The following is a 25165-nucleotide window of genomic DNA, read 5'->3' on the forward strand; positions in this document are numbered from 1 at the left end:
ACTAACTAAAGTGTTTTTGCTCTGTAGAAATAATTCAAGAGAGAGAGACAGAAAGTCTGCGGATTGCCCGCTTTGGAAAGATCTACTATCTTAGAGAAATACTTAAAAAGACCAAGCCATCTGACAACAGCAAATGGACGATCGTAAAGTAATAAAGTTGAGGCCCCTGGGTCATGAGAAAGTAACAGGACCAACTGATAACGAAATGTGAGATTTGTAAGCGACTGGAAGAATGGAATGTCACGGTTTTATAATTACAATTTAACTATAATTCTGTATATGCTAATAAGCTTATCCCCGCCTTTAGGGCAGGGCCCTAATTTTTGTATAACTGTGTGAACCTCAAGAGATTCGGTGGAGTTGGAGCCTTGTGTTGGGACGCAAGAGCCATAGCTCCCCAGGCCTGAATAAACCGTTTTTACTTCAATTATTGGGTCTGTCTTTCTTACATCAAGCCAGTGTTGTCGACTTTGTATATCACTTAGTCCACACTTTGGGGGCTTACATCAATAATAAAATGCTTTTAATTGCATCTATAGATATCAAGTGGAACAGAAGTGATTAGCAAGCTAATTTCAAAATCACTATACAAATAAACTTTTCATATTAAGGCTTATACTGTAGAGTAAATGATTTAAAATACCTTTATAAAAGTAAACATTCAAGGATTTTGTGAACCTAATGGTGCATTCACATGGCACAACTTTAGTGCCGCTGCAAAGCTAAGACTTACTGATGCCACACCTGGAATGTAAAATCGTGTCACAAGACTTACACTAATTCCGAAGTGAAGCAAGACTCCCTCCATCACACAGATGTTTTAGTTGCAGTGTAAATGCACCGAAGATTTGATCTAAAACTAACAGGCGGTAATTTAGAACCAAAATTCACAGACAACTTCGTTCTTATTACGCAGTTTATTTTACATGCTTATCTCTTATTGCTTTCTTTTCCCTGATATAGATATAATTGCACATGATGAAGTCTTTTACAGATTAAAATTGCACAAGAAATTTGACTGCCCTTGGAAATTTCATCCAGTAACATGAAAAATGGAGAGCAGACAGAAGAAGCATTCGCAAACAAACACACTATCAACTCATTAGCTCTGCATAGAATAGTTGCCATGTAATATATTGCTAGATTATTCTACCCATAGGATATGAGTAGATTGTGTTGGACAATATTGAATTAATTTAGATAAATCTCCAGAAATAAATCAAAATAAACCAGAAACCAAATCAGGTCAACGCTGGTTCATAGCAAAATACTGCGGATGCTGGAAATCTGAAAAAACAACAGAAAATGCTGGAAATACTCAGCAGGCCAGGCAGCATCCGTGGAGAGAGAAACAGAGTTAACGTTTCAGGTCTGGGACCCTTCCTCAGAACTGGAAAAAGCTGGAAATGTAACAGATATTAAGCAGTTGCAGAGACGGGGGGGGGGGTTTAGGAAGGGAGGAAGGAATTGAAAGAACATACTATGAAAATGTTGCAAATGGGAATGGCAAAATCATACTGCATGAAAAATGGGGGCAAGGATTATTATCTGAAATTGTTGAACTCGATATTGAGTCCGGAAGGCTGTAAAGTGCCTAATCAAAAGATGAGGTGCTGTTCCTCAAGCTTACGTTGAGCTTCATTGGAACAATGTAATAGGCCGAGGACAGAGAGATCAGAGTGGGAGTGAAGCGGAGAATTAAAGTGACAGGCGACCGGAAGCTCAGGGTCACCCTTACGGACTGAACGGAGGTGTTCTGCAAAGCGGTCGCCCAATCTGCGTTTGGTCTCCCCAATGTAGAGGAGACCGCATCGTGAGCAGCAAATTCAGTATATTAAATTGCTAGAAGTACAAGTAAATCGCTGCTTCTCCTGGAAGGGGTGTTTGGGGCCCTGGACAGTGGGAAGGGAGGAGGTAAAAGGGCATGTGTTGCATCTCCTGCGCTTGCACGGGAAGGTGCCAGGTGAAGGAGAAGGGCTGTTGGGGGTAATGGAGGAGTGGACCAGGGTGTCGCGGAGGGAGCGGTCCCTTTGGAATGCTGAAAGGGGAGGTGAGGGGAAGATGTGTTTGGTGGTAGGATCAAGTTGGAGGTGGCAGAAATGGTGGAGGATGATCCGTTGAATGTAGAGGCTGGTGGGGTGAAAGGTGAGGACAAAGGGAACCCTATCGTGTTTCTGGGAGGGAGGGGAAGGGGTGAGAGCAGAAGTGCGGGAAATAGAACGGACACGGTCAAGGGCCGTGTCAACCACAGTAGAGGGGAATCCTCGGTTGAGGAAAAAGGAAGACATGTCGGAAGCACTGGTATGGAAAGTGGTATCGTCAGAACAGATGCAGCGGAGACGGAGAAACTGGGAGAATGGAATAGAGTCCTTACAGGAAGCGGGGTGGGAGGAAGTGTAGTCCAGGTAGCTGTGGGAGTCGGTGGGCTTGTAGTGGATGTTTGTCGAAAGCCGATCGCCAGTGTGGTGTATGTGCCTTTAAGAGCCCCTGTGTAATGTAATGCCGGTAATGGCCACTCGGGCTATATAAGCCTGTATAGTGTTTTGTATCTTTTAGTTCACCTCCAGACTTTGTTCAGTAAACACCTGTGAAACCTACTCCTGCCTTCCGTGTCTCTATTAACACATGGATACAACAGTGGTGACGAAGTGGAAACGGACTTACCTGCAATTCGGCAGCACCTCAAGAAGATCGATTCCTCAGACGAAAGTCAAAGAAAAGCAAGAAAAAAAAAAAAAAAACTGTGGTTTCACCAGCTAGCCGAGCTGGTGGCAGGTACTGCAATAATCCTTCCTGGGCGGCGGGCTGGGGCTCCATCGGCTGGCTCTGCAGCGGGGCCGAGCAGCGAAGGTGGAGGCAAACACAGACAGAGGGGGGGAGCACTCGGGAGACGGCCGGCGCTGCAAAGCAGGTCGGCGTTCGGACAAGCAGAGGGAGGGAAAAGTCCCAGAGAGTCCGGCGGGAACGAGTCTCCACCTGTAAATAAAAACCGCGGAAAACAGCGTTGTCAGCAGCAGCAGCGGCGGGAAAGCGCGGGAGGCGCCATTTTTTCTGCAGGAAAGGAAGGAAAGCGCGGGAGGCGCCATTTTTTTTTTCAAGATGCCTAAGGCTGGCAATATTAATGCTTTCGATAACGATATAGAGAATTGGACCACATATGTGGAAAGAGTGGAGAAATATTGCACAGCGAATGAAATAAAAGATGATAAAAAGGCATCAGTACTTCTAAATCTAATGGGCGCAAGGACATACGGGCTGTTACGAAACTTAATCACTCCAGCCAAACCGATGGACAAGAATTTTAAGGAGATTGTTGATACCCTACACTGCCAATTCGGGACAGGACTGGCAGATTCTCTACGAGACAAAGTCGTCTGCGGTCTCCTAAGTGAAGGAACACAAAAAAAGCTACTTTCTGAGAAAGATTTGACACTGGACAAGGCTTTCAGTGTGGCTCTATCATACGAAGCAGCAGCAATAGGAGCTGCAAAGATACAGCAAAAGCCACAGGACTTCGGCACCCATGAAATGACACGGGGTTTCGAGAGATGTTATCGCTGCGGCAGATCCACTCATGACCAGAGGGACTGCTGGTTCAAGGACAAAGCATGCAGGCAATGCGGAAAGATGGGACACATTACACGTGTATGCCGATCTGGAAACAAAAAATCCACTGACTGAAAAAAAATCAATAAGGAAAAGTACAGAAAGGTACAAATGATGACGGACAGTAGCTCCAAAGACCAGAAGAGCAATAGCGACTCCGGAAACAAGAGACTAAGCTCTCTCAAATTACATAATGTAATTGCCAAAGAAGATTACCAGACCATTTGGGTTACCCTCACGATAGCGGGGTCCCCAGTTAAAATGGAGCTAGATACAAGATCAGCCCTAACCGTCATAAGTCGACGGGATTACGAGCGGCTATTTCCGCATATACCTTTGAAAGACACATCCATTATCTTGAAAACATATACGGGGCAGAAAGTATACCCAAAAGGGAAAATAAAGGTGCCTGTTGTATACAACGGCAAGGAAATACAGAAGTTGTATTTATACGTTCTGCAAGATGGTGGTCCACCGCTGTTGGGACGTGAATGGATCAGGAAGATACGTTTGGACTGGCACTCCATTCAGGCACTGACGGTGACCAGTAAGAAAAAAAATGATGATGACATCATACCTGAACGATTAAAAGACATCTTGGCCAACGCCAAAGAAGTGTTCCAACAGGAACTAGGAACCTTTAAAGGCGTCACCGCCTCAATAAAGGTGGAAGATGCGGCAATTCCCAAGTTTTTTAAGGCAAGGCCGGTGCCATACGCAATTCGTCCAGCAGTCGAGGCAGAGCTGGAGAATTTGGAAAAGACAGGCGTGTTATCCAAGATAGATTGGAGCGAGTGGGCAACACCCATCGCCCGGTCATGAAGAAAACGTTAAATAATGATAAATCTGAAGAACAGAGAAAAATTCGCATCTGTGGGGACTTCAAGGTGACTGTAAACCCAGTCCTTCACACGGTACAGTATCCTCTTCCGAGGATAGAAGATATTTTCGCCTCACTATCCGGAGGGAAACGTTTCACAAAAATTGACTTGGCACAGGCATATCTACAGATGGAGGTTGAGGAGGCCTCTAAAAAGTATCTCACAATAAACACACACAAAGGCCTGTACCAGTACAATTGACTGGTTTTCGGAATAGCATCAGCTCCAGCTATCTGGCAAAGAGCTATGGAACAAATCCTGCAAGGGATTCCTGGGACTCAATGCTACCTAGACGACATCCTTGTAACAGGAGAAAACGACAACGAACACCTTGCCAATTTGGAGAAGGTGCTCACTAGGCTGAGAGAACGGGGCCTACGAGCAAACCGCCCCAAGTGCAAATTTTTCCAGAAACAAATATCATATTGTGGCCACATAATTAATGAAGAAGGGTTGCATAAGTCCCCTGAGAAAATTGAAGCGGTCATAAAAGCACCAGCACCTGAAAATGTCTCACAATTAAGGTCGTTCCTGGGATTGATAAATTACTACCATAAATTTTTACCAAACTTGTCAACTGTTCTGCACCCTCTTAACGAACTGCTACAAACGGGAGTAATTTGGGAATGGAGCGAGGACTGTAAACGTGCCTTCCATAAATGTAAAGGCTTGATCACGTCCAAGGAAGTTTTGGCTCATTACAACCTATCACTGCCAATCAGACTGGCGTGCGATGCATCCCCTTACGGCGTAGGAGCGGTATTATCACATAGATTCCCTGATGGCTCAGAACGGCCGATAGCTTTTGCGTCACGCTCATTGAACTCAGCTGAGCGTAACTATGCCCAGATCGACAGGGAAGCACTCAGCCTGGTATGGGGAGTGAAGAAATTCAACCATTACCTACACGGACAAAAATTTACCTTGTTGACTGACCATCAACCCCTCATCTCCATATTCAACCCTAAAAAGGGTGTTCCCATTATGACAGCGCAAAGGCTACAGAGGTGGTCCCTTTTTCTAGGGGCACACCAATACAACATAGAATACAAAGGATCAAAACAGCATGGGAATGCTGACGGGTTATCGCGCCTACCGTTGCCAACGGCAGAAGAAGCACCTACCGTAGACCCAGTGGAGATTTTCCACTCTACCATAGTCGAATGTCTACCAGTAACAAATTCTGCCATTGAAAAGGAAACGAGAAATGACCCGACTCTCTCACGAGTCTACGATTTAACGGTGAAGGGATGGCCAGCACATGGCGAACCACTGTTGCCAGCATTCTCGCAAAGAAGGGAACAGCTGTCAGTGTGCCGAGGAACCTTGATGTGTGGGTCCAGAGTGGTGATTCCACCCAAACTCCAGGATAAAGTGCTAAAGGAGCTTCACGAGGGGCATCTGGGTGGAGTGAAAATGAAGAACCTAGCCAGAGCATTTGTGTGGTGGCCAGGTATCGATGGAGACATCGAAGAAATGACCAAGGGCTGTCTAGGATGCCAGAAGGTCCAAAACGCCCCACCACAAGCCCCTCTACATCCATGGGAGTGGCCCTCATCTCCATGGCAAAGGGTACACATCGACTTTGCTGGTCCATTTATGGACTCAATGTTCTTAATCGCGGTTGATGCACACTCCAAGTGGCCGGAGGTAATAAAGATGTCCTCCACCACCACGGAAAAAACCATCACAGTATTAAGGACCATATTTGCCAGGAATGGGCTGCCTGAACAGATCTGTTCTGATAATGGACCACAATTTGTGTCCGAAGAATTCAGGAAGTTCTTAAAAAACAATGGGGTTAAGCACTACACGTCCACCCCATACCATCCCGCCACCAATGGATTGGCTGAAAGGTTTGTCCAGACCTTCAAGAAGGCCATAAAGGCCATGGGTAATGAAGACATAAATCTACAGCATAAGGTAGATAACTTCTTGTTTGCATACAGGAATTCAACACATATGGTTACAAACCAGACTCCCGCCATGATGTTTTTCAATAGACTAAGATGCCGGCTGGATTTGATCAAGCCAAACATCAGAAGGGACATAGAGAACCGGCAATTTCAAGGCATGAATGAAAGGCCAACTAGAACCTTCCAGATAGGTCAACAAGTTTTGGCCCGGGACTACCGTACCGAGAAATGGCAGCCTGGAACTATTTGCACACGACTAGGACCGCTGATGTATACCGTGGACATTGGAGAAAGCATAATAAGGCGCCATGCTGACCAGATCATAGAGTCATCCGAAAAGGGACAACCTACACCACAACTCTATACACCTGATGATGAAGTAGAGATACCCATAGTATCTACCTCCGATCCGGTGATGCTAGAACCAGATGAACCCGACACTGGCATTCCAGCCAAATCAACCTTGCCAAAAGAACCTACTACACCACCGAAAACTACTACACCACCGAGGCGTTATCCGGACCGAGTCAGGAAGCCTCCAGAGAGACTGACTTATAATTGATTAACTGCAGCAATATGTATATTATTGTTCTTGTAAACATGTTAAATAACAATTACTTAAAATGTTATGTACTGGTTGTCTACAAGGGGAGGAATTTTGGTGTATGTGCCTTTAAGAGCCCCTGTGTACTGTAATGCCGGTAATGGCCACTCGGGCTATATAAGCCTGTATAGTGTTTTGTATCTTTTAGTTCACCTCCAGACTTTGTTCAGTGAACACCTGTGAAACCTACTCCTGCCTTCCGTGTCTCTATTAACACACGGATACAACAGCCAGAAATGGAGACGGAGAAGTCAGGGAAGGGAAGAGTCGGAGATGGACCATGTGAAGGTGAGGGAAGGGTGGAAATTGGAAGTAAAGTGAATGAACTTATCTAGGTCAGGGCGAGAGCAGGAAATGGCACCAATACAGTCATCGATGTACCGGAAAAAGAGGTGAGGGAGGGGACCTGAGCAGGACTGGAACAAAGAATGTTCCACATATCCCATGAACAGGCAGGCATAGCTAGGGCCCATGCGGGTTCCCATAGCAACACCTTTAATTTGGTGGAAGTGAGTGGAGTCAAAGGAGAAGTTGTTCAATGTGAGAACAAGTTCAGCCAGGCGGAGGAGGGTGGTGGTGGATGGGGACTGGTTGGGCCTCTGTTCAAGGAAGAAACGGAGCGCCCTCAGGCCATCCTGGTGGGGGATGGAGGTGTAGAGGGATTGGACGTCCATAGTGAAAAGGAGGCAGTTGGGGTCGGGAAACTGGAAACTGTTAAAGTGACTGAGGGCGTCGGAAGAGTCGCGAATGTAGGTGGGAAGAGACTGGACAAGGGGAGAAAAAATAGAGTTGAGATGGGAAGAGATAAGTTCCGTGGGGCAAGAACAGGCTGAAATGATGGGTCTACCAGGGCAGTCCTGTTTGTGGATCTTGGGAAGGAGGTAGAAGTGGGCTGTGCGGGGTTGGGGGACTATGAGGTTGGCGGCCATGGAGGGAAGAACTCCAGAGGAGATGAGGTCAGTGACACACTTGGAAACAATGGCTTGATGTTTGCTAGTGGGGTCATGGTCCAGGCGGAGGTAGGAGGAGGTGTTGGAGAGTTGGCGTTCAGCTTCCGCACGGTAGAGGTCGGTTTGCCAAACAACAACAGCACCACCCTTATCAGCAGGTTTAATGATAATGTTAGGGTTGGATCGGAGAGAACGGAGTGCTGCAAGTTCAGAGGGAGGTAGGTTGGAGTGAGAGAGGGGAGCAGAGAAATGGAGATGGCCGATGTCACGACGGCAGTTAGCAATGAAAAGATCTAGAGAGGGTAAGAGGCCAGAGGGATGGGTCCAAGTAGAACGAGAATGTAGAAAGCGGGAGAAAGGATCAGCCATGCGGGGGGAAGACTCCTGGCCAGAGAAGTGGGCATGTAGACGAAGGCGACGGAAGAATAGCTCAGCATCGTGCCGAGCTCGAAATTCATTCAGATGGGGGCATAAGGGGATGAAGCTCAGGCCTTTGCTGAGAACTGATCCCCTCTGACCTTCCCCTCTCTGAACCCGAACGATCAGTCCTTAGCAAAGGCCTGAGCTTCATCCCTATACGCCCCCACCTGAATGAATTTTGAGCTCAGCATGATGCTGAGCTCTTCTTCCGTTGCCTTCGTCTCTGTGCCCACTTCTCTTGCCAGGAGTCTTCCCCCCCGCACGGCTAATCCTTTCTCCCGCTTTCTAAATTTTCGTTCTACTTGGACCCCTCCCTCTGGCCTCTTACCCTCTCTAGATCTTTTCATTGCTAACTGCCGTCGTGACATCGGCCGTTTCCATTTCTCTGCTCCCCTCTCTCACTCCAACCTACCTCCCTCTGAACTTGCAGCACTCCGTTCTCTCCGATCCAACCCTAACATTATCATTAAACCTGCTGATAAGGGTGGCGCTGTTGTTGTTTGGCGAACCGACCTCTACCGTGCGGAAGCTGAACGCCAACTCTCCAACACCTCCTCCTACCTCCGCCTGGACCATGACCCCACTAGCAAACATCAAGCCATTGTTTCCAAGTGTGTCACTGACCTCATCTCCTCTGGAGTTCTTCCCTCCATGGCCGCCAACATCATAGTCCCCCAACCCCGCACAGCCAGCTTCTACCTCCTTCCCAAGATCCACAAACAGGACTGCCCCGGTAGACCCATCATTTCAGCCTGTTCTTGCCCCACGGAACTTATCTCTTCTCATCTCGACTCTATTTTTTCTCCCCTTGTCCAGTCTCTTCCCACCTACATTCGCGACTCTTCCGACGCCCTCCGTCACTAACAGTTTCCAGTTTCCTGGCCCCAACCGACTCCTTTTCACTATGGACATCCAATCCCTCTACACCTCCATCCCCCACCAGGACGGCCTTCGGGTGCTCCGTTTCTTCCTTGAACAGAGGCCCAACCAGTCCCCATCCACCACCATCCTCCTCCGCCTGTCTGAACTTGTTCTCACATTGAACAACTTCTCCTTTGACTCCACTCACATCCTCCAAATTAAAGGTGTTGCTATGGGAACCCGCATGGGCCCTAGCTATACCTGCCTGTTCATGGGATATGTGGAACATTCTTTGTTCCAGTCCTACTCAGGGCCCCTCCCTCACCTCTTTTTCCGGTACATCGATGACTGTATTGGTGCCGTTTCCTGCTCTCGCCCTGAACTAGATAAGTTCATTCACTTTACTTCCAATTTCCACCCTTCCCTCACCTTCACATGGTCCATCTCCGACTCTTCCCTTCCCTTCCTTGACTTCTCCGTCTCCATTTCTGGCGATCGGCTTTTGACAAACATCCACTACAAGCCCACCAACTCCCACAGCCACCTGGACTACACTTCCTCCCACCCTGCTTCCTGTAAGGACTCTATTCCATTCTCCCAGTTTCTCCATCTCCGCCGTGTCTGTTCTGATGATGCCACCTTCCATACCAGTGCTTCCGACATGTCTTCCTTTTTCCTCAACCGAGGATTCCCCTCTATTGTGGTTGACACGGCCCTTGACCGTGTCCGTTCTATTTCCCGCACTTCTGCTCTCACCCCTTCCCCTCCCTCCCAGAACCACGATAGGGTTCCCCTTGTCCTCACCTTTCACCCCATCAGCCTCCACATTCAACGGATCATCCTCCGCCATTTCCGCCACCGCCAACGTGATCCCACCACCAAACACATCTTCCCCTCACCTCCACTTTCAGCATTCCGAAGGGACCGCTCCTTCCGCGACACCCTGGTCCACTCCTCAATCATCCCCAACAGCCTTTCTCCTTCACCTGGCACCTTCCCGTGCAAGCGCAGGAGATGCAACACATGCCCTTTTACCTTCCCACTGTCCAGGGCCCCAAACAGCCCTTCCAGGTGAAACAGCGATTTACTTGTACTTCTAGCAATTTAATATACTGTATTCGCTGCTGACGATGCGGTCTCCTCTACATTGGGGAGACTAAACGCAGATTGGGCGACCGCTTTGCGGAACACCTCCATTCAGTCCATAAGGGTGACCCTGAGCTTCCAGTCGCCTGTCACTTTAATTCTCCGCTTCACTCCCACTCTGATCTCTCTGTCCTCGGCCTATTACATTGTTCCAATGAAGCTCAACGTAAGCTCGAGGAACAGCACCTCATCTTTCGATTAGGCACTTTACAGCCTTCCGGACTCAATATCGAGTTCAACAATTTCAGATAATAATCCCTGCCCCCATTTTTCATGCAGTATGATTTTGCCATTCCCATTTGCAACATTTTCACAGTATGTTCTTTCAATTCCTTCCTCCCCTCCTAAACCCCCCCCGTCTCTGCACCTGCTTAATATCTGTTACATTTCCAGCTTTTTCCAGTTCTGATGAAGGGCCCCAGACCTGAAACGTTAACCCTGTTTCTCTCTCCATGGATGCTGCCTGGCCTGCTGAGTATTTCCAGCGTTTTCTGTTGTTATTTCAACGCTGGTTCATGGTCATTTCATTTCAATTAATTGAATTCTGTAAATTCCTCCAGGGCCAATGTTCAGATAACAAGTGTTTTTAAAGTTCCACTTCTTTGCTCCAAAAACCCCCACCTGTTTTCACTCACACCAACGGATGCTGCTATCAGCTTTATGAAACTGACCATTCCACGGAGTATCTGTCTTTTTGCTCCAGTCTGTAAATACCATTTTTGTTTGAGCTTTGATACAACAAAAATAACAGTAAACTCAACAAAAAACATCTCTCCTCGGTAACAACGTTGTCACAGAATGAACTACTCAAGGTCACTAAAGTAGTCACATGGCATATAGAAGGATTTCCTTGGCTAAAAGTTGTTTATAAATTTGATTTCAGCACTAACAAATAGAGTAAAATACAGAAACGTACATAATACGCTTATTTTCATTGTGACAAAAGCATGTGGGAGCAGGGAGCAGAGTTCCTTCACAGTAATTCAGGTTCTGTACCTGAAATTCCACTGTCTTCAAAAATCACAATGGCCCAAAATTTGTGGTCAGAGGCTTCCCGCGGGCAGATGCCTCCAACCTGAAGAAAATCTACGAATTTGCCTGGTGGTCCGGGAGGTACGTAGACTCACAGTCCTGGGCCTCTTCGGGTGGAGGCCCACGTATCCCAGGGGTGCAGGCAGTTCGCAAGTATCTCTGGGATCAAATGGGCCGGACCAACCAATAAAAGAAGGGGAATCCCCATTCATACTTATGGGAGTTCCGTACAAACCGAATCCCCATAAGTATGAATGGAGAACACTTAAAAAATACACAAACACATGAATTAAATGTTTTTAAATGGCATATTTAAAATCTTATCTTTTGAAATTTTTTAAATATGTTTTAGCGGGGTAAAATTAAACTTACCTTATTGGCCAGGGTTTTTAAAGTGTAAATGAGTGATAAAATTTTATTTTTCTATTTTTTAAAACTCTTATGCTGGTAAAAGCAAGCCTTACGCCTGCTTTTACCAGGCGTAAGAATTTCACGGGCATTCAGCGGGCAGAAGTTAGGCAAATAGCGCAACTCTCCGCCCGTGGAGGCCGTTTTCCTGGTGATGAATTCTTGACAGATCGCAAGTGCCGGGTTTTCGTGCATGCGCTTCACATGCCTAAACCCAGAACCTGCGCAGCCCCACCTCGTATGCACCGGTGGGGGTTGCAAATTACGGCCTATTGTCATCGAACCTTTAAATCCATCCAAACTCACCTTATGAACGTGTTAATTCCCCTATTCCAGGTTTGAGGGTCAGCGAGTGAATGTTTGTACAGATGTATTATCTGTTCAACCAGCTTTCCCCTGCTCTTCAAAATAGTGCCATGGGATCTTTTACGTCCACCTGAGAGAGTAGACGGGGCCTCGGTTTAACGTCTCATCTGAAAGACAGCACCTCCGACAGTGCAGCACTTCCTCAGTATTGCACTGGAGTGTCAGCCTGGATTTTTTTTTTAGTGCTCAAGCCCCTGGAGTGGGACCTGAGCCCACAACCTTCTGACTCAGAGGCGAGAGTGCTACCAACTGAGCCACAGCTGACACTCAAAGACCTCAACATTAGAAGGGATTTTTTTGTATTCTTTTTGCTGATAGAATTGTATCAGAGACTTGAGTTACTATAGTACTGATCTGTGTAACCTGTTTGTGAACAGGTTTGACCTGATGAACTTCACTATTTGTAATAGCTCCCGGATATATAATAACCTCTTTAATCAAATAAATCCAACACTTTACGATTAAAAAAATGTAATCTATGAACGACCACAGGGGCTCTTTCCTGAAGAAGTGATTCACCATATTTATTCTATGTGGAATGTCACCAAGGAATCTCCCAATAGTTATGATCATGTCCATGGCTGTAGGGGTTCAAGTTTCTCTGGCTCATATTTGATTGAGATAAATAAATGTAAATTCTTCCAAATGTTTTCAGTGAATGTCCACAGAGATTAGAGGAGGACACAATGGAAAAGCAATTCGAAAAATGCAGTATATCTAGGCTGCAGCTTGATACCATTTAAACAATTTAGTTTAGTGTGTAATAATCACTAAAAGATACATGACTGAAATATCATAGCATGATACTGCACAGAAGTCCACCATTCGGCCCATTGTGCCTCTGCCGGCTCTTTGAAAGAGCTATCCAATTATTCCCACTCCACTGCTCTTTCCGCAAAAGCCCTGCAAATGTTTCCCCTTCAAGTATTTATCTAATTCCCTTTTGAAATTTATTATTGAATCTGCTTCTACCACCCTTTCACGTAGTGCAGGGGTTCTAAACCTTTTTGCTTTTGAGGTCCCCCCATGTTATAAAAATTCCAGAGACCCCCTGTGGGGGTGGGGAGAGAAGAGGGTGTGTGGGGGGGGGGAGGAGTGTTGTGGGGGAGAAGGGAGTGTTGTGGGGGAGAAGGGAGTGTTGTGGGGGAGAAGGGGTTGTGTTGAAGGGATAATTACAAGTCCTAGCCCTTCCCGGGCTATCCCAGATCAGGCGTATTTCCCAGACGTTTACCTTCAACTTAAGTTAGAGATAGCCAAATTCCATAAGACGCTTAAATGAGTCTAAAGGTTCAGGCTATCTCTCCCTAAAGGAAAGGAATGACTGAAGATGTTACCGTCCTCCAGATAGTACTTTTAATAAGTTGAACTAGACTGTAACCTTCCGGATATCAAATCAAATCAAATCAACTTTTATTGTCATTGTTAGTGCACAAGTGCAGTACAACGAAATGTAGGCTTATGAAGGTCTGGAATACCCCCCAGAATTCTGCAACTCCTTACAAAAGAGTGTACAGAAATTGGGTTTGCGAGTTTATACAGAATTACTCTTCGAGACAATTCTAAAAAATATAGTTTTATTTAAGAGCCGACATTCAGTTAACAGCTGTTGAATCAGTCACAACATTAATCATTCAAAATACTAATAGCTTACATTTCTTATTTCTCAGAGATCCTTATTCTCAAATCTTTACTTCGTTACATTTCTACATTTCTTACTTATCTCTAAATCCAGAACATCCACCAAAATCAATTACTTTGATTTCCTGAGACTCATAGTTAAAAACTTACAGAGCATGCCTGTGAAGTTAAGAAACGCTTGGCCCGTTCAGCGAGTTCTGACTTTCTGTTTGAAAAGCTCTTATTTTTAATACCCTTTTTGAATGGTTTATTCTTTGATGTTCGCTGCTGATGTAAGTCTTATTCATTCTCTCTTTTGAATGTTTTCTATCTTACTGTCAATTCAACTATTGCATGCATAATTATGTCTCTACCTTTAGGTGTTCCAAAAACCATCATAAAAACAATATGACCGCTATGGTTTCTGTTTGATGCCATTCTTACAAAATTATTTCATTCAATTTTTAATATTGGCTTTACTGGTTTTTAGCAGACGTTGAGTCTCCTTACTGCTCCAAGTTCAATACAAACACAATGTAATTGCTTGGTGCATCTATTGAAGTCATATCTTAGAGTCATAGAGTCATAGAGTAATACAGCACGGATAGAGGCCCTTCGGCCCATCGTGTCCGCGCCGGCCATCAAGCCCTGTCTAATCTAATCCCATATTCCAGCATTTGGCCCGTAGCCTTGTATGCTATGGCATTTCAAGTGCTCATCCAAATGCTTCTTAAATGTTGTGAGGGTTTCTGCCTCCACAACCCTTTCAGGCAGTGAGTTCCAGACTCCAACCACCCTCTGGGTGAAAAAGTTCTTTCTCAAATCCCCTCTAAACCTCCCGCCCTTTACCTTGAATCTATGCCCCCTAGTTATTGACCCCTCTACTAAGGGAAAAAGCTCCTCAGCATCCATCCTATCTATGCCCCTCATAATTTTGTACACCTCAATCATGTCCCCCCTCAGCCTTCTCTGCTCCAAGGAAAACAAACCCAATCTGCCCAGTCTCTCTTCATAGCTGAAGCGCTCCAGCCCTGGTAACATCCTGGTGAACCTCCTCTGCACCCTCTCTAATGCGATCACATCCTTCCTGTAGTGTGGCGACCAGAACTGCACACAGTATTCCAGCTGTGGCCTAACCAGTGTTTTATACAGCTCCATCATAACCTCCTTGCTCTTATATTCAATGCCTCGGCTAATGAAGGCAAGTATCCCATATGCCTTTTTTACCACCTTATCCACCTGTTCCGCCGCCTTCAGGGATCTGTGTACTTGCACACCCAGATCCCTCTGACCCTCCGTCTTGCCTAGGGTCTTTCCATTCATTGTGTATTCCCTTGCCTTGTTAGTCCCCCCAAAGTGCATCACCTCGCACTTTTCCGGGTTAAATTCCATTTGCCACTGTTCCGCCCATCTGACCAACCCATCTATATCATCCTGCAGACTAAGGCTACCCTCCTCGCTATTTACCACCCTACCAATTTTTGTATCATCCACGAACTTACTGATCATACCTTTTACATTCATATCCAAGTCATTAATGTAGACCACAAACAGCAAGGGACCCAACACCGATCCCTGTGGTACCCCACTGGCCACAGGCTTCCAGTCACAAAAACAACCTTCGACCATCACCCTCTGCCTTCTGCCACTAAGCCAGTTTTGTATCCAATGTGCCAAGGCACCCTGGATTCCATGGGCTCTTACCTTCTTGACCAGTCTCCTGTGCGGGACTTTATCGAAGGCCTTACTGAAATCCATGTATACCACATCCACTGCGTTACCCTCATCCACACACCTAGTCACCCCCTCAAAAAATTCAATCAAATTAGTCAGACATGATCTTCCCTTGACAAAGCCATGTTGACTATCCCTGATTAATCCTTGCCTCTCCAAGCGGAGACAAATTTTGTCCCTCAGAATTTTTTCCAATAATTTTCCTACCACTGATGTTAGGCTCACTGGCCTGTAGTTCCCCGATTTTTCCCTACTACCCTTCTTGAATAATGGTACTACATTAGCGGTTCTCCAGTCCTCTGGCACATCCCCTGTGGCCAGAGAGGTCCTGAATATATGTGTTAGAGCCCCCGCAATCTCTTCCTTTGCCTCACACAGCAGCCTGGGATACATTTCATCCGGGCCTGGGGATTTATCCATTTTTAGGCCAGCTAAAACCGCCAATACCTCCTCCCTCTTGATGTTAATATGTTCGAGCATATCACAGTCCCCCCGCCCTATTTCTATGTCTACATCGTCCTTCTCCATAGTGAAAACAGATGCAAAAAATTCATTTAGAACCCCTCCTACATCTTCCGGCTCCACACACAGATTGCCACTTTTGTCCCTAATGGGCCCTATTTTTTCCCTAGTTATCCTCTTACCCTTAATATACTTATAAAACATCTTTGGATTTTCCTTTATTTTGCTCGCCAGTGTTATTTCATGGCCCCTCCTTGATCTCCTAATTTCTTTTTTAAGTATCCCCCTGCACTTTTTGTACTCCTCTAGGGCTTCCTCCGTCTTTAGCCTTTTGTATCTACCAAAAGCCCTCCTTTTTTTCCTAATCCATTCTCGTATATCCCCTGACATCCAAGGTTCCCTGTGGTTTTTGGAACCACTCTTGACCTTTACGGGAACATGTTGCCATTGTATGATCTCAATCTCCCTTCTGAAAGCCTCCCATTGCTCCGATGCGGATTTTCCTACAAGTAGCTGATCCCAGTCCATTTTGGCCAGATCCTGCCTTATCCTATTAAAATCAGCCTTCCCCCAATTTAGAACCTTTATTTCCGGCCCATCCCTGTCCTTTTCCATGACCACCTTAAATCTTACCATATTATGGTCACTATCACCAAAGTGCTCACCTACTAGCACTTTTTCCACTTGGCCGGCCACATTCCCTAGAATTAGGTCCAGTACCGCCCCCTCTCTTGTAGGACTTTCTGCATGCTGGCTCAAAAAGCTCTCCTGGATGCACTTTAAGAATTCTACACCCTCTGAGCCTTTCACACTCTGACTATCCCAGTTAATATTGGGGAAGTTGAAATCCCCCATTATTATTACCCTATTATTTGCACATTTCTCTGAGATTTGCCTACATATCTGTTCCTCTATCTCCCCCTGACTGTTTGGAGGCCTATAGTACACTCCCAGCAAAGTGCTTGCCCCCTTTTTGTTTTTAAGCTCCACCCATATGGCCTCATTAGAGGACCCTGCTAATATATCATCCCTCCTTACTGCAGTAATTGACTCCTTAATTAATATTGCGACACCCCCTCCTCTTATACCTCCCCCTCTGTCTCGCCTGAAGATTCTGTACCCCGGAATATTGAGCTGCCAGTCTTGCCCCTCCCTCAACCATGTCTCCGTGATAGCAACAATATCATACTCCCATGTGTTTATCAACACCTTCAGTTCATCCACCTTATTTGCAAGACTCCTTGCATTAAAATAGATGCCATCCAGCCTTGCCCTTATATATTTGCCCTGTCTACCAAGCTGACTTGTTTTATTCTCTATAATTGGCAGCACATCACCCCCTATTTCAGCTCCCCTCTGTATCCCATCCCCCTGCCAAGTTAGTTTAAACCCCCCAGTCAAAGTGTTCTTGTTGGTATCATATTTACTATATGTATATTAAAGACACTTTGACTGAGGTGGTTCATGCATTTCTAGCTATCTCAGTTGGTTGCATATTTAATCGTGTTTCCTGTCTTCCAAGTTTAACATAAAAACTATTTGACCGGCAGATGTTTCTTTTACTTAATGTCATCTTTTCAAAGGCACATGCCTCTTTTAATGTTTGTTTCTGTTCAATGTGTTAGCTGGTAACACCTTAAACTGGGCATTTTCATTGAGTTCCCTCCAATCTCTAGACCTTTCGAAAGCACCAATGGTTTGCTTCAATAGGGGCATTGTTTTAATATGTTTAACTAATTCCCATTTCAAAGCTTGTTTGGTTTTTACAACTTTGTTAAACAACTGATCGTTATCTCAGAAGCCTGTATTTCTGTTTGTAGCCTGTGTCTCCAAGGCTTTAGATTTTTAAACCCAGTGTATCATGTATTAATAATATTAGTATTCTGTTCAAATTATGGTGTATCTTTTTGAAATATGGCATATTCCCTCACACCCCCTTCTTGACCAAAAGATGAACTCATAATGTCAGGGCAGAATTTGGTCAATGATACTCATGAGGTTACAATAGCATATTAAGTTCACGAGATGCACGAACATGTGTTACATGAAAATTCCTTTGAAGTCATCCTAGGACAATGTTTTGTCTTATTTTAAATTGTACACAATTTAAAAGGATGATAAATACATAGTCATGCAATTAGCAAAACAACATGTCCTTAGAATGTCCAATCGGCAGATATACATTCCGTAGAGATGAGTTATTCATACGAGTCAAGGAAACGTCAGTTGAAACTAATTGAAGCTTGACACGCTGTTCCTTCGATTCGGCGTATGTACTGATAAGCTAAGCAAATCACATACTGCCTTGCAAAGCATGATGGACTAGTTGACATGGGTTAAAAGTTTAAATGTAAAAAAACTGATGCAGGACTATGGGAATGCAGTAGAAGTAGATAAGAAGGAACAGAAGGAGCAGCATGTTCTACTCCCTAACCACACTCAAGGAGACATAAGATAACTGGTGTAGCAGTCTCATGGTCACTATTTGTTGAAAGTTAAATGTGAAGCTTAAGCAAAACTCTGTAAAAAAACAAGTGACTCGTGGAGCGCGTGATCGCCTAGTTTTCTGTTTTCACATGACTTGCAATTTATGAAAATGTATAAATATTGTAGCCCCGTGAGTCTCGGGGCTCACTCTTTGGGAGGCATACTTGTGTGCAGACACAAAGGGTTTCTCAGAGTGAAGTCCAGGTACCTTAATAAAACTTTATTTATTTTACAGTTTCTGACTTTGTGTATTACTGAGAAAGTGATAGACTGACCGGCGTGTTTAGTCTCCTAAAGCAGCGAACCCTGACCCCCCCAAGTTAGGGGTAGATCCTCCTCACAGAAGCGAGGGGTTAACAGTACCAATGCGTGTTGTCGTTAAGGCCCTACTAGGAACTTAATTGATTCCTTCTTTTATCCGCGGTGTCTTCCTCCTTCGCTGAAGTAACTCGTTGATCTTTCCTTGTTTCGATTGTTGCTTTTCGCAAATCTAATTCCTGATGCGTTGCCAAGCAATGTGTAGAGGTGTCAGTGACACCTTCTGACTTCCCGTCGTCAGTATTTCGATCGCATCCATTTCCTGTGTCGTGCTCCAAGCTGGGTCTTTAAAGACAAGTGTACGACTGCACCTTGTACTGTTCCTCCTTTTCGGTATCCCGCAGGACATTTTTTGATATTGTCTATCGAGACAGTTTTAAAAATATACTTGACATTCAGCTGGTTAATATGTATTTGAACTGTTCTTTCGTTAATAACAGACTGTATTTGAACAGGATTTTTCCATTTCAGTCTTAAACCAGGTTTCTGCTCGAACTTCTTTTCCTGTACCCATTCTCTTACTATGGGTTGCTATGCTTTATTTGCCACTCACCCTCCAACAGATCTTCGATGCACTCGAAGGTGATCTCAAACTGAAAATTGAAAAACGGCGATGGGTTGTCCAGCACCACCATGTTGTTCACCTGCACCTTTGCCATGGCTCCTACAGGGTAATTTTGTGATTCTTTTTCCCTCAGGCCCACCAGCACCTACCAGCTTTCCCGCAGAAGCTCCGGCCCATCCTCCTCCTCCATCTGCCACTCTTGATTGGTTCACAGAGCTCTCTCAGGCAGCACATGGCTCCACCGCAACCGAAGGCCTGGGGTGCCCAGGCCCGGCCTCCGACCACCCGGAGGGCACCATCTGCAGCTAGCAGTGAGATGGGTCCACCCAAAGCCACCTGCTGAAACTAGTTGATCTCCCATGATGTGGACACCTTGAAACCTTCTTGCGGATCCCCGGTTGAGAACCCCTGATGTAACTCAATGCTTAAAAAAAAATTCTCATCTGGCATTTACCATAAATCTGTGCCCTATGGTAACCAACCCTTCTGCCACTGGAAACAGCTCCTCCTTATTTATTCTATCAAACCCCTTAATGATTTATCAAATCTCCCCGTAACCTTCTCTGATCCAAGGAGAACAACCACAGTTTCTCTAGTCTCTCCCTCTAACTTAAGTCTTTCATCCGGTATCATTCTAGTAAATCATCCAGTATCATTCTAATAAGGCTTTGACATCCTTCCTAAAGTGTGGTGCCAAGCATTGGCCACAATACTCCAACTGGAGCCTGACTAGTATTTTATAAAGGTTTAGCATAACTTCCTTTGCTTTTGTACGCTATTCATCTAATTATAAGCCAACGTTCCCGTAAGTCTTTTAACAAGTCTTCTCAACTTGTCCTGCCACCGTCAAAGACTTATGTACATACACTCCCAGGTCTTTGTTCTTGCACCCCCTTTAAAATTGTACCATTTAGTTTATATTGCCTCTCATTCTTCCTACCAAAATGTATTACTTCACACTTTTCTGCATTTAATTTTCATCTGCTATGTTTCTAACCATTACACCAGTCTGTTTATGTCCTCCTCACTTATTTATGGTAAACTATCCTCCTCACTTATTTATGGTAAATAAACAACTACAACAACTCAAACCAAGTCCCATTCATAAGAACGTAGGAATTTGGAGCAGGAGGCGACCATCTGGCTCTTCAAGCCTGCTCCGCCATTCAGTAAGATCATGGCTGATCTTGTCCCTCAAATCCACCTTCCCACACTATCCATATATCCCTTAATTCCTAAAAATTTATCGACCTCTGTCTTGAATATACGCAATGACTGAGCATCCACAGCTCTCGGGTAGAGAATTCCAAAGAATCACAACCCTTTGAGTGAAGAAATTTCTCCTCATCTCAGTCCTAACTGGCCGAGCCCTTATTCTGAGACTGTGACCCCGTGTTCTCGATTCCCCAGCCAGGGGAAACATTTTTCCAAGCCCCTTAAGAATTTTATATGTTTCAATTAGATCACCTCTCATTCTTCTAAACACTAGGGAATATAGGCCTATTCTACTCAATCTCTCCTCATAGGGCAATCCCCTCAGCCCAGGAACCAGTCTAGTGAACCTTTGTTGCACTCCCTCTAAAGCAAGTCTATCTTTCCTTAGGTAAGGAGACCAGAACTGTACACAGTACTCCAGGTGTGGTCTCACCAATGCCCTGTAGAATTGCAGTTAAGACTTCTGTACTCTTATACTCTAATCCCTTTGAAACAAAAGCCAGCATACCATTTACTTAATTGCTTGCTGTACCTGCATGTTAACTTTGAGATTCATGTACAAGGACACCCAGGTCCCTCTGAATGCAAACATTTCCCAGTCTCTCGCTATTCAAAAAATATTCTTTTTTGTTTTTCCTACCAGAATGGATAATGTCTCACTTCCCCACATTGTATTCCATTTGCCATGTTCTTGCCCAGTCAACCTGTCTATATCTCTCTGCAGCCTCTTTGCGTCCTCCTCACAGCTTACTTTTCCACCAAACTTTGTATTATCAGCAAACTTAGATGAAGGGACTGAGTGTAACATATCCAAGTCATTAATATAGATTGTAAATAGCTGAGGCCCAAGCGCTGATCCTTGCAGTATCCCACTAGTTACAACCTGCCAACCCAAAAAAGTCCCGTTTATTCCAACTCTGTTTTCTGGCCATTAACCAATCCTCAATCCATGTTAATATATTACCCCCAATCCCATGAGTCTTAGTTTTGTGTAATAACCTCTTGTGTGGCACCTTATCAAATGCTTTTTGAAAATCCAAATACACATCCAGTGGTTCCCCCTTATCCATCCTCCTAGTTACATCTTCAAATAACTCACAGATTTGTCAAACATGATTTTCCTTTCATAAAATCATGTTGACTCTGCCTAATCATATTAGGATGTTCTAAGTGCCCTGTTACCACGTCCCTAATAAGATTCCAGCATTTTGCCTGCTACTGATGTCAGGCTAACTGGCCTGTAGTTCCCCATTTTTTCTCTTCCTCCTTCACCCATCACCCCTGTGCTCACTGACCTACCTGGGCTCCCAGTCCAGCAACACCTCAATTTTAAAATTCATGAAAGTTGTTGTGTTCAAATTCCTCCATGGCTTCCCCTCTTCGTAACCTCCTCCAGCTCTACAACCCTCAGATCGGTGTTCCTCCAATTCTGGCCTCTTGAGCGTCCCTGATTCTCATCACTCCACCATTGCTAGCCGTACCTTCAGCTGCCTAGGTCCCAAGCTCTGCAATTCCCTTCCTAAACTTCTCACTCTTCCTTTAAGTTGCACCTTAAAACCAATCTCTTGGACCAAGCTGTTGGTCATCTGCCCTAATATCTCTGTGGCTCGGTGTCAGATTTTGTCTGACAACACTCCGGTGAAGCACCGTGGAGAGTTTTTACTACGATAAAGGCGCTATATAAATGCAAGTTGTTGTTGGTATCAAGCACCTATGCCAGTAATGACGTCATTTGGTATGATATACTAAAGCTTGCTGCTGTGGCAATACTAAAAGTGGTGCGTCATTGACTGATGATGCATTTAAAAATGCATCGTGGACCTGCAAAGTCAAATCTTGCAGCTTCAGTGCAGGTGAAATTTTTGCAAATTGCACTTCTGGTTTAAATTTGACAAGCACCAATATACAAGTTAGTACAATCACCAATACGAGTCTCTGATACCAGGTATCAATGCTAAGAAAAAGTGCTTAGTTTATGACCACCTTTGTGACTTTTGCTTTGGCAAGATTTGACACTGGATTGACTGTGGAAGTCTGAGGTTCGGTTGTCTTTCAAATTCAAGGGTTTATATAGAATTTGACTTAACAGGTGGAATTTTTTTTAACCATTTTTCAGATTATCTCCAACCTGTACTCTGTTGTTTATGTTACCTGAAGTTAAGTTTTTTTCCCCAATGAGTTGGAATTTGAGGATTCAGTTTTGAGGTAGGGGATTTCTTTCCAGAGAAAGACAACTTCTATGGAGAGCTATTCATAGACAACACTTCTAGAAATAAAGGATTACAACATTAACTCTTCATTTGGGTGTCCATCAACGGGAAACAAAGTGCCACTGACTGGAATAAGGCACCAACTGGCAAAAATACAGCAGATATATGAAAATGAAGTCAATGACTTTGAGAAGTCAAAAAGTAAGTTTAATTATTTGTAAAGAATGTTTACAAACAAAAGGAACTGATAAAGTAAGTTTCTTCAAAAATGTTTTGCTGAATGAACTGCTGCATGTTTGGAGAATGAGGCCCATGATATCCACACAACTACTCTGCAAGAAAGAGCACATGATCACTATTAAATAGCTTCAAATCCATAAAGGGATAATGCTCCTACGGATTCCCCCCTCCCCCAACTATGTCAGAAAATGCCTTCAGGAAGAATTTATTTCAAAATGCACAAAATTCCACAACATGCATGTTTACAGACTGCAATATAATTTTTTATTATTCAGCCATTAAAAATTAATGTTTCAGCCATTTCATTATTTGCATAATTGTTTTTCATTACACGGAAGAGATGTTGAACAAACATAATAACTAGGAATACCTTTTGTAGTTCATTGTAATTGGCTTCTGGATCACAGGTCTTCACTTATGAAATGACAAACTGGCAATCATTTACAGAGTCAGTTATACAGCACAGAAAGAGGCCCTTCAACTCATCGTGTCCACACTGGCCATCAAGCCCTGTCTATTCTAATCCCATTTTCCAGCACTTGGTCCATAGCCTTGTATGCTAAGGCGTTTCAAGCGCTCATCTAAATGCTTCTTGAATGTTGAGGGTTCCTACCTCTACCACCCTTTCAGGCAGTGAGTTCCAGATTCCAACAACCCTCTGGGTGAAAGTTTTTCCTCAAATCCCCTCTAAACCTCCTGCCCCTTACCTTGAATCTATGCCCCCTTGTTATTGACCCTTCTAAGGGGAAAAGTTCCTTTCTATCTACCCTATATGCCCCTCATAATTTTGTACACCTCAATCAGGTTCCCCCCTCAGCCTTCTCTGCTCTAAGGAAAACAACCCCAGCCTGTCCAGTCTCTCCTCATAGCTGAAGCGCTCCAGCCCAGGTAACATCCTGGTGAATCTCCTCTGCACCCTCTCCAATGCAATCACATCCCTCCTATAGTGTGGCGACCAGAACTGCACACAGTATTCCAGCTGTGGCCTAACTAGCGTTTTGTACAGCTCCATCATAACCTCCCTGCTCTTATATTCTATGCCTCAGCTAATGAAGGCAAGTATCCCATATGCCTTTTTAACCACCTTATCTACCTGTCCTGCTGCCTTCAGGGATCTATGTACATGCACACCAAGGATCCTCTGTCCTTCCGAGGATCCTAGCATTCATTGTGTATTCCCTTGCCTCGTTAGTCCTCCCAAAATGCATTGCCTCACACTTTTCAGGGTTAAATTCCATTTGCCACTGTTCTGCCCATCTAACCATCCCGTCTATATCGTCCTGTAGCCCGAGGTTTCCCTCCTCGCTATTTACCACTGCACCAATTTTCAGGTCATCTGCGAACTTACTGATCATACCTGCTACATTCATATCTAAATCATTAATGTACACTACAAACAGCAAAGGACCCAGCACCGATCCCTGCGGTACACCACTGGACACAGGCTTCCAGTCACAAAAACAACCTTCGACCATCACCCTCTGCCTCCCTCTTAGACACACAGTCTAAATATGTCAAAAGTTGCAAACTGAAGACCTTTAAAAAGGAAGAATGTAAGTGAGCAAGTGCTGACATGGAGATCGCTTTGTTTTGCCTTTCTAAATGTTCAGCCCAGCTGGGTTCCTTCCTAGAGGTCTGTATGCCTTCCACTTACTTCAGCGGATAAGGCAAGGTGGCAGTGGATTCCTTTGGAGCACATTTACTCCAAAATCTCTGGTGTCAGTAGAATCAATCTCTAGAGTATTTGTTTTTTTTATTGAACTTCCAGTCTCTGATTATTTACATAGGAAGTAGTCAAAGGTTTGAAAAAAATCCTCAAATTTCTAAACAGACCAATTCCACCAGCATCAAGATATGCAAAACCTGCTCCAGAAAAAAAATCCCTTGAATCCCATGTACTTCAAAAAATATTACATGTAGCGAACAGAGGACCATGAAAGCTAAAATGACCATCTTTAAAAGGCTTAGTAAAACTAACCTCAGGTGATCTACAGGTACTTGCAAGGGGGTTGGAGTCCAAGAGTAAGGAAGTCTTGATGGAATTGTACAGGGATTTGGCACACTGACCCACACACCGACACACACCACACTGACACACACCACACACACCTCTTTGAAACCGATACG

At 44.6% G+C, this 25165-nt stretch overlaps 1 protein-coding gene across 2 annotated transcripts in view; it reads right to left on the reverse strand.

Moving 5' to 3' along the window:
• The window catches only part of fam151b (family with sequence similarity 151 member B), a 56352-nt gene extending 44792 nt beyond the window's left edge, over nucleotides 1-11560 (reverse strand). Inside the window, exon 1 of one of the 2 annotated variants that reach the window (XM_085989653.1) lies at nucleotides 11381-11560. The gene's annotated coding sequence lies outside the window, so the exon portion shown is untranslated. The remainder of the gene's footprint in view (nucleotides 1-11380) is intronic. The other variant, XM_085989634.1, reaches the window with a different exon arrangement.
• Between the last annotated feature and the right edge of the window lie 13605 nt (nucleotides 11561-25165).

Source organism: Somniosus microcephalus, chromosome 1, assembly GCF_052327205.1.
Source record: "Somniosus microcephalus isolate GS21.2 chromosome 1, FLI_Smic_1.0, whole genome shotgun sequence".
NCBI lineage: Eukaryota > Metazoa > Chordata > Chondrichthyes > Squaliformes > Somniosidae > Somniosus > Somniosus microcephalus.